Here is a 7,862-nt window from a genome sequence, read left to right as displayed (position 1 = left end):
CCTGACTCCATCTAGCCATACATGGCTTCCTTTTCCCTGAAATCCTCTCGCACACAGAGACCCAGCATTGTAAGGACTTGTATCAGAAGGACAGAGTCCCATCCCTCAGGCCAGAAGGAAGTGCGGATGGTTGAATGTTCCCTTTCCAGTAGCGGCAGTCAGAAGCAGGACCCAGACCTCTTGCCATAGGTTCACCAGCCCCTGGTGGCTCAGCTGGTAAAGAATCCGCCTGCAACGAGGGAGACCTGGCCTTGATCCCTGGGATGGGAAGATCTGCTGGAGAAGGGTAAGGCTACACACTCCTGTATTCTGGCCTGGAGAATTCCATGGACTGTACAGTCCCTGGGGTCACAAAGAGTCGGACACGACTGAGCGACTTTCACTTTCACTAATGCCACTTCCATGCACGACTCACACCCAGGATGGTGCTATTCTGTGTTAAGCCCTGGAGGGCACAGCAGCTCGGAGGTTCCATGGAGCTGCTCTGGGCTCCGGGGGAGGCAGGTGCAAGTCTGCCACACTCTGTGCATCTCAGGGCAAGTCACTCAACCTCTCTGAGCCTCGGCACCCTCAGCAGGACCTGTCTTGAGTGGTCTCGCCAGGATGGATGAGCCTCTGTGAGAGAAAGCTTAGCTAAGTGCCTGGACCACACCAGGATTCAACAAGTACAGTCAGGAAGTAAATCATCAGTTCCCTTTTAAGTTGCTGCGCTGGAAAAATCCAAGTTCCCTACTGGAATGTCCACTCAAGAGAACCTGAGCAGAGAATCCCAGAGAAGGGACAGAAGAGTAACTCATGGTTATTCCACGGCCCATCCTTCCACCCTCATCGCCCTTCTGAGACCGGGTCAAACCACGCTTTGTGCTGTCTCCCTAGTTCTCCCCGGTGCCACCCCAGCAATCAGGGCAATCTTGGCGCTGCACAGCATGGAAAGGGAAGACTCCCCAAATACAACTTTGCCTTTTTCCTGACCCTGAAAAGTTTGGGAACACCTCCCCAGAGCCGAAACAGTCCCTCCCGGAATGTGGTTAAGGGGAAAGCCAACCCACCCCCACCCGACCATCTTGACTTTCCAGACTGTAGTACCAGTCTCCTGGAGGAATTGCTCAGCACGAGCAACTTCCTCTAAGTCTAGAGTATTAAGCCCTTCGTGCATCCATCCTTCAAAAAAAGAATTGGGATGAAGCAAAGCAGGCTGCCCACATGACCGTGGTCGACACAGGAAGTCCTGCTTGTGAGCACGTGATCCCAGAGTAAGAATCTTACCTTCTTGTCCTCCAAAGGCTAAGTGCTTAACACGCATTAACTCATGAGATTCCCTACAACCCCTGATGAGCAAGGTTTAATTATCCCCATTTTAGAGATGAGGCAGCTGAGGCTCAGAAAGTATCAGGAACCTTCCCTGGCTTCATGGGTATTAACAGCAAGAGGGAGAGCCAAGATGCTAGTCTACCCTCAGAGCCAGCGCTCACACAGAGCACCCAGGGAGTCCTCCCCACGTGTGTTCACATCCCTCGATGTCCAGACACCCACAGTCCAAGAGCTAACAGAAATTTCTAGAAGCTCTGAAGGCGTGAATGGCAATAATCTGTCCATTAAATGCTTGTTTCCGGTGGGGAGGGCCATCAGAATGGCTGGCCGCCTCATCTGTCACCCCTAATTAGGAATGTACCCATTATTAAGACGGAGGAAACTGAAGCAGCCACTTCTAATTATTTCATTAGCAACCCCATTGAGCATCTCACCACCCCGAGACAAATATTTGGGGCATAATTAAATGCTGTCATGTCTTCTGTAAAGTTGCTCTCATGTGAGCTAATTCAGCACCTAAAATAAGAAGATTATGCATATTAGGTGAAAACATGGGAAATCTTATAGAAGAAAAAAAGAGAGAGAGAAGCAACTTCTGCTTTCTAGAAGAGTTCTCATTTCAGGGAGGGGGGCCCCTAGCTCTGCAAGGATGGAGCTCGAGACCCCATGCAGCTGAGAACTGGAGGGCTCACTGTTTCATCACTGAGTTTGATCCAGATTGAAAGTGAAAGTGAAGTCTCTCAGTCGTGTCCGACTCTGCAACCCCATGGACCACAGCCTACCAAGCTCCTCCATCCATGGAATTCTCCGGGAAAGAGTACTAGAGTGGGTTGCCATTTCCTTCTCCAAGGGATCTTCCCAACCCAAGGACTGAACCTGGGTCTCCCGCATTGCAGGCAGATTCTTTACCATCTTACCCAACACCGCAAATCCTGGCAACATACCACACTGTGACTGGGGCCTGGTGGTGCACTCCCTAAGAAACTAAATGCAGAAGATGTAAGACTGCACCCCGGAGCTTTGAACTGTGGTGTCAGCATGAAAACGGGGGAGCCAGCAGAGCCCCCAAAGGCACCCTGACACCTTCACCCGATGTTATCGGGTTGAGTCAGCAGGATCCCTGCCCTGGCGACACCCTAAGTAAGCCAACTCGGCTAATTTACCCTGAGGATCAGAGCATCAGTACGGGGCAGGATGGGGGTGCAGGGCTTCGGGACTCCACCCTCCATTGCTCTCCAAACTCGGGCTGTGGGGCTCAGACCACTGACAGCGCCTAACAAAGGGCTGACCTGCTGGTGCTGCGTTTTGAGAAGATTCCTCTAAGAGCCGAGGAGTCCGGGAGGCTGGGCGAGGCTGATCACCCAGAAAAGGGCCACTGGATCGCGGCTGGAGGGAGGATAAAAAAATGATGGACACGGGAGGCACTGAGCGAGGACTCGCCAGGACCCAGGAGGGGAAGAAGAGGCAGGAGCTGGGGCGACACAGAACGCAGAGATCACGTGACTAGTATGGCCCGTCTGAGGGCGATTTAAGGTCAGTTCAGCACAGTCTTGATTCCATTAGCCATCCCTCCCTCTCAGACCTCTAAATGCAAACGCTGCATTCAACTGAAGCACTAGGAAGCATAGGGTTTCAACCCTCCGCAGAGAAAAGCATCCTTGGATTCAGAGATAACACGATGCTGAATGGACCCTGCATCCTCGGCTGGTCCCCAGGATGCTGGCTTCCGGGCAAGGCTGACAGCAGGTCAGGAAACACGCTGGGGAGGTTCCTCTGACTTTGCCAGACGGTAGCTGCAGACCTTTGTCATCATGCTGCTACTGCTGCTAAGTCGCTTCAGTCGTGTCCGACTGTGCGACCCCACAGACAGCAGCCCACCAGGCTCCCCCATCCCTGGGATTCTCCAGGCAAGAACACTGGAGTGGGTTGCCATTTCCTTCTCCATGTCATCATACTAACCTCCGGCTTTTCTGTTTTGTTTTGAAAACAAGTCATTTATGCTGCTAAACCAATTTCTCCCTTCTACATTTGCTGCCAGCAGACTCAGTCTTCAATGCATCCCTGGGGCCAGGACAGAGTTATTTCTCAGTCTTTTCATCAGAAATTTTCCTTTTCTTTTGTAACTGTTCTGCTACCCTGTGCATTTACCTGTAGAAGCTTATCCAAGCTTTTCTGAAAGTGGGCAAGCATGCTCTACCCCATGCAGCTGCCTCTGTGTGTCCAAGAGCTCGGAGCAAGGAATCAGACACACAGGAAGCCCAATGCCTAGCGACCCCAGCTCACATACAGTAAGATCAAGGTCCCTGTGTGGGTACCACTGTGTTCCCTGAAAGGTATGTTGAGGTCTTAGCCTATGGGCACGTGTGAATGTGACCTTATTTGTAAACAGGGTTTTTTGAAGATAAACTTTAAAGTCCTACTGGAGTAGGCTAGGCTCTTGGTCTAATATGACTGGAGTCTTTATAAGAAGAAAAGAGACACAGAGACATGGGCCCATGGGAATGCACCAGCAGGACACCACGTGACAACCACACAGAGGGATGATGGTTGTGAGATGACGGGGGTGTGGACGGGTGGCAGAGGGCGGAGATTAGAATGATGCTGCTGGAAGACAAGAAATGCCAAGGATGGCTGGCAACCAGAAGGGAGCAAGCGTGGCCCTGTTAAGACCGTGATTTCAGACTTCTGGTCTCCAAAACGGTGAGCAAACACATTGCTGATGCTTAGACCACCCAGCTTGTGATTTTTTGTTACAGCACCCTCAGGAAACCAAGAGTCCTTCACACAGGAGCAGACGCCGCCCTGCCCCCAGGCTCCACACTGGCCCCAGGTGCTGGCTTGCTGCTCCTCCCTAAGGTCCCAGAGACCACCACAAGTCTGGGCAGCTCTTCCCCAACATCCGACACCTGCAGGACTTCTTCCCTCATGTCTTTCAGGTCTGCTTAGACCTCACCTTCTACGGGAAGCCCTCTTGACTGCTCTCTATATACAAACCACCCACTCCTGCCCTCTGCATGCTACAGGGCCTGCCTGTTACAGACTGAACTATCTCCTACCCCCAAAATATGCTGAATCCTAACCCCTATTTGCTCAGAACCTTATTTGGTGAATAGAGACTTCACAGAAGGAAGCAAGTTAAAACAAGACCACGGGGAGGCGTCCAAACACCATACGGGGGCTTCCCTGCTGGCCCAGACAGTAAAGAATCCACCCACAGTGCAGGAGACCTGGATTCAACCCCTGGGTCAGGAAGACCCCCTGGAGAAAGGAATGGTGACCCACTCCAGTATCCTCACCTGGAGAATCCCAGGGACAGAGGAGCCTGGTGGGCTACAGTCCATGGGGTCCCAAAGAGTGGGACACGACTGAGCCACTAATGAAATGACCCCGTATGACTGTGTCCTTGTGAAAAGGAAAGACACATACAAAGGAAAGGGGATGTGAAGGCAGTGAAAGAAGAGAACATCCACAAGTCCAGGAAGGAGGCCTGGAGGAGATTCCCCTTCATGGCCTCAGGAAGAACCAGCCCTGTTGGCATTGATGTCAGACCTCCGGCCTCCAGCACAGAGGTGGCACGGTCCTGTTGTTTACGCCGCCCAGTCTGCACTGGCGAAGGCAGCCTTAACAAACTAACACACTTTCTGATCCGCTACATGCTTCCTTCTTCTTTCTTTGCTCCCTCTTAGAATCCAACCCCACGTGGGCAGGGACTTTTTATACTGTATTTTTACACTGTATTTACTCTGGTCACCACCCAAGAGCTTGCCACAGTGTCTGGTATGATGCAGCTATGCGATAAATACCTGGAATTAACGAATGAATGTGTTCACTGCTCCCTCCGTGACTGGCACCACACTTACATTAGGTATGATCCTGGGCAATTTTTTTTCCTCCTACACTAAGTACGTGGTGTCTTCTAACACACCACTTGTCCGACTCTCCAACACCAGCTGGTGGCCAATAATTCAATTCAATTCTGATACTGTCTACCTAGAGTCAGTGAAAGGGGTCATTTGGTCCCTGAAGACTGTCCCCACTTCAGACATCAGTCACAAGTCCTGGGCCACCCAGTCTTCTCACAAACGGCTATAAATCAGGGGTGTCCGAGGCCCCCTCTGCAGGTTTGATAATCCTCTAGCAGAACACACAGAACTTCAGGAAGGTACTTCCCTTACTACTGTTGTTTGTTATTTAATCATTAAGTTGTGTCTGACTCTTAGCAACTCCCTGGACTGTTGCAAGCAAGACTCCTCTGTGTATGGGATTCTCCAGGCAAGAATGCTGGTTCAGATTCAGATTCAGATTAGTTTCTCAGTCGTGTCCGACTCTTTGCGACCCCATGGACTGCAGCATGCCAGGCCTCCCTGTCCATCACCAACTCCCAGAGTTTACTCAAACTCATGTCCATTGAGTCGGTGATGCCATCCAACCATCTCGTCCTCTGTCGTCCCCTTCTCCTCTTGCCTTCAATCTTTCCCAGTATCAGGGTCTTTTCCGATGAGTCAACTCTTCGCATCAGGTGGCCAAAGTATTGGAGTTTCAGCTTCAACATCAGTCCTTCCAATGAATATTCAGGATTGATTTCCATTAGTATGGACTGGTTGGATCTCCTTGCAGTCCAAGGGACTCTCAAGAGTCTTCTCCAACACCACAGTTCAAAAGCATCAATTATTCGGTGCTTAGCTTTCTTTATAGTCCAACTCTCACATTCATACATGACTACTGGAAAAGACACAGCTTTGACTAGATGGACCTTTGTTGGCAAAGTAATGTCTCTGCTTTTTAATACGCTGTCTAGGTTGGTCATAACTTTTCTTCCAAGGAACAAGTCTCTTTCAATTTAATGGCTGCAGTCACCATCTGCAGTGATTTTGGAGCCCTGCAAAATTAAGTCTGTCACTTTTTCCATTGTTTCCCCATCTATTTGCCATGAAGTGATGGGACTGGATGCCATGGTCTTAATTTTCTGAATGTTGAGCTTTAAGCCAACTTTTTCACTCTTCTCTTTCACTTTCATCAAGAGGCTCTTTAGCTCTTCACTTTCTGCCATAAGGGTGGTGTCATCTGCATGTCTGAGGTTATTGATATTTCTCCTGGCAATCTTGATTCCAGCTTGTGCTTCATCCAGCCCAGCGTTTCTCATAATGTACTCTGCATATAAGTTAAATAAGCAGGGTGACAATATACAGCCTTGACGTACTCCTTTCACTATTTGAAACCAGTCTGCTGTTCCATGTCCAGTTCTAACTGTTGCTTCCTGACCTGCATATAAGTTTCTCAGGAGGCAGGTCAGGTGGTCTGGTATTCCCATCTCTTTAAGAATTTTCCACAGTTTGTTGTGATCCACACAGTCAAACTCTTTGGCATAGTCAACAAAGCAGATGTTTTTCTGGAACTCTCTTGCTTTTTCAATAATCCAGCGGATGTTGGCAATTTGATCTCTGGTCCCTCTGCCTTTTCTAAATCCAGTTTGAACATCTGGATTATACCGTGAAATCTGTATATTGAAATTATACATTGAAATCCGGATTATACAGTGGAAGTGAGAAATAGATTCAAGGGATTAGATCTGATAGACAGAGTGCCTAAAGAACTATGGACAGAGGTTCGTGACATTGTACAGGAGACAGAGATCAAGACCATCCCCAAGAAAAAGAAGTGCAAAAAGGCAAAGTGGTTGTCTGAGGAGGCCTTACAAATAGCTGTGAAAAGAAGAGAATAGAAAGGCAAAGGAGAAAAGGAAAGATATTCCCATTTGAATGCAGAGTTCCAAAGAATAGCAAGGAGAGATAAGAAAGCCTTCCTTAGTGATCACTGCAAAGAAATAGAGGAAAACAATAGAATGGGAAAGACTAGAGATCTCTTCAAGAAAATTAGAGATACCAAGAGAACATTTCATGCAAAGATGGACTCAATAAAGGACAGAAATGGTATGGACCTAACAGAAGCAGAAGATATTAAGAGGTGGCAAGAATACACAGAAGAACTGTACAAAAAAGATCTTCATGACCCAGATAATCACAATGGTGTGATCATTCAGCTAGAGCCAGACATCCTGGAATGCAAAGTCATTACTACAAACAAAGCTAGTGGAGGTGATGGAATTCCAGTTGAGCTATTTCAAATCCTGAAAGATGATGCTGTGAAAGCGCTGCACTCAATATGCCAGCAAATTTGGAAAACTCAGCAGTGGCCACAGGACTAGAAAAGGTCAGTTTTCATTCCAATCCCAAAGAAAGGCAATGCCAAAGAATGCTCCAGCGACCGAACAATTACACTCATCTCACACGTTAGCAAAGTAATGCTCAAAATTCTCCAAGCCAGGCTTCAGCAGTACGTGAACCATGAACTTCCAGATGTTCAAGAATGCTGGAGTGGATGGCCGTTTCCTTCTCCAGGGGAACTTCTCGACCCAGGGATTGAACCTGCATCTCCTGCATTGGCAGGCAGATTCTTTACTGTTTAGCCACCAGTTTATTATAGAGGATACAACTCAGCAACCTCCAAATGACAGAGAAGCCTGGGGGTTTGCGGTGGGACACAGAACCTAC

This window comes from Cervus canadensis, chromosome 7 (genome assembly GCF_019320065.1).
Source record: "Cervus canadensis isolate Bull #8, Minnesota chromosome 7, ASM1932006v1, whole genome shotgun sequence".
NCBI classification, from domain to species: domain Eukaryota; kingdom Metazoa; phylum Chordata; class Mammalia; order Artiodactyla; family Cervidae; genus Cervus; species Cervus canadensis.
The sequence above is the reverse complement of the archived record's forward strand: the minus strand, read 5'-3'. Positions refer to the sequence as shown.